This window comes from Adiantum capillus-veneris, chromosome 15, assembly GCF_014529385.1.
Source record: "Adiantum capillus-veneris isolate H3 chromosome 15, ASM1452938v2, whole genome shotgun sequence".
Lineage (NCBI taxonomy): Eukaryota > Viridiplantae > Streptophyta > Polypodiopsida > Polypodiales > Pteridaceae > Adiantum > Adiantum capillus-veneris.
In genome coordinates, this window is record NC_140945.1 from 57,154,083 (window position 1) to 57,157,171 (window position 3,089).

Below are 3,089 nucleotides of genomic sequence, written 5' to 3' on the forward strand. Positions count from 1 at the left end.
TAAAAGGATGAACGACATGATGAACAACATGCAAAAATCACCTATAAGGGGACCAAGACAGGGGATACCTCAACAGGGACAACCACTTAGGACGCAAAAATGGTGTGCAATCAAGGATAAATGGACCAACCATGAGACCCACGAGTGTTACTTCAGACCAAAATATGATGGGAATGTTCAATACGTACCCATGAGGCCACAAGGACAACTCATGTACAAATATCAACCTAATATGGCCCAAGCTCAAAGACCACCAATGGGTATGGAAAGACCTCAACCTGTATTGGAACAACAACCTCCGTATCCAAGACATAATGCAGTGCCTGTAAAGTACATGCACTCTGAAGGAGTCATATATGAACAAGCATTAGTGTCTGTTACACCCTATTCAGAGCCTAGTCCATCTACAGTAATGGTAGAAGGAGATGGATATAATTCACATCCACCACCAATGGAAGAAACCATGACTTATGCTCCACCAGAACTCGCACCAATGTATTATGTAGCTAATCAAGGTGTCAGACCTCCCATGGTAAGACCCATAATTAAGCCAAGAATAGAAAATTATCATAAATATGGTGCAGATGATCACTGGAAAAATGAATATCCAGAGCCTGACAAAAACCTCAAACCAGTTAAGCCTATTTCATCCAATGTTACAAAAAGGGAGGACACTTTCGTGAAGATTGTCCTAAAAATTCTTTAAACAAGGGTAAAACAGTAATAAACGTAGTCTAAGTGATACCTAGTAGCTCATCAGAGAGTGAACCAATTGTTCCAATCAAGGTAATCACTAGAGCCCATGCCAAGAAAAAGAAACACAACTCCTCTGATGATTCAGAAAATATGGAAGTTTCCTCTCAAAGAATTAAAAGGAGCAGAAGCAAAAGATATGAGATGAGAAAACAAAAACAACGGGTTGAAATAGAGGAGAAAGCAAAAAAGCTATTCTAGGAAAAGTTGAAAGAAACTGGAAGTGAATTTAAGGAAACAACTGTGAAATCTGGAGGATCCATCCTGGTTGTTGATAAATTTTTTGAGCCTACTAATGCCGCCTTGGAAGCCTACCAAGCAGGACTTAAAGCAGGCCAACACATGAAAAACAAATGGAAAAACTATCCTTCTCCAGACATGGAAGCAGCTAAGCTAGAAGCTTATCAAAATTTGATAAGAATCACACAAGAAATGCTGGAAAAACAAAAACCCAAGCTTGAAAGTATTGCAAATCCTGAAGAGATTGTGGTGAGAGACACTAAAGAAAAATCCGATGTGGTGGCAAAACCCCACCTTGAAACAAAAGAACCAGAGCTTATAGTGTCGGACAGCGAAGATGCCTTAGACAAAGTTCCATTCGTAGAGGAAGACTGGCCATGACACTTATGGAAAAAAGTAAGAGAGATCAACGATGGGAGCCTAGCTCTAAAGTCAGATCCTATAGAGGAAGTCTCGTTGGATAACCTACCTTTTGATATGAACATGGATGTACAAACCTTGTACGTGGATTGCGGATCTGAAGCTTCAGGAATGTCAAAACCATTGACCTTGAAAACATTACCCTCTTACTTTGGAGATAACGAAGATGAATCCATAGTGTGTAAGACCACTCAAGTAAAAAGAGCTGAACAGACCCTAGAAGTAGACAACATTCATTCAATCATGTCTACACCCATCCAATGCACTCTTACCTTGGGAGAACTATTAGAATTGAAATGGACAACAAAGAGATTCGATCAGTTCCTATGAACAAAGTCACAAAATATTACAAAAGGGAAGAAGGAAACACCACCCTTCCAGTGAGATATAATGAGATTGAAACCATGGCGATACTGGATAGTGGAGTAGGCATAGCCATAGCCACTATATGGGAATCCTTGGGATAACCAGCCATTAGACAAACTCAAATGAAATTGTAACTGGCTAACGGACACATTGAGAGACCATTAGGGCTGCTTGAAAAAGTGATAGTCAATTCCTGTGGAATTGAATATCAACACACTTTTGCCATAGTAGATTTTGGGAAAAAACTCAACTATGAAATCATATTGGGAGGACCTTTCATGCGACAGGTACTGCTTATCCAAGATTGGGCAAACAATTATCTGTACTTGAAGAAGTGGGATCTATAACAAGAGTAAACCTAAAAGATCACACATATAGAGATGTCTTGAAAACACCCATACAGGAGTTTGATTCAGTCTTTTCGGCTGAAACTAAACTTCCATCTTGGTTAAACAAAGACACTCCTATTTGGATGTGTGGAGATTCAGAAAATGGAAGCTTAAGACGAGAAGAATGTATCCTAGAAAGGGATTGCATAGATGAAGCCTATGTACCTGAACCCTTTCCAGAGCATTTTCTTGAGCCATTTGAATGGAATCAAATTTTAGTGACAATGGATGTATGTGTGAATACGTATATGCCTACTCAATTTTAGCGACAATGGATGTATGTGTGAATACGTATATGCCTACTCAATTTTGCAATGAGGATGGCTACGACATAAATCCCATCCAAATGATTTCAATCCTCAACATTGAAGACAAAGATGAGGAGCCCAAGGACTTAATGAAAGCTCAACAAGTCTTTTCAGACCTCTATTACGATGCAACTGATGAGTTAGATGAACACTCAGCTACCTCAGAAGATTCAGGCTTAGAAAAAAGAGCATATGAGAGCTAAGCTACTCTTAAAAGGAGGCGAGGAAAAGAGGTTTGACTTTCCAAACCAAAAATCGAGAAGACAAAAATGGTATAGACGAAAAAGAGACACTAGAATTATGAAAACGCGACCTATGCCATCAGTCTCTAGTAAAACACAATTCTGATGCAGATAGATGCTAATGATTGTGTCAAGAACCATTATTTTTTCAAATATATATATACAGAAGACCATTATTTTTTCAACTTTGAAAAAAACTTACAGATTTTAAAAGAAAAGGGTACATTATATTCTTAACAAAATTCACAGATAAGGGGTTTTACAAACATGTCTTGAACGCACGTGATATGGTAGTTTTACACATATGAACCCCCCAAGGGAAAACGCTAAAAAGATAGACTTGGCTGAACCAAGAGAAGAGCCCAGACCTG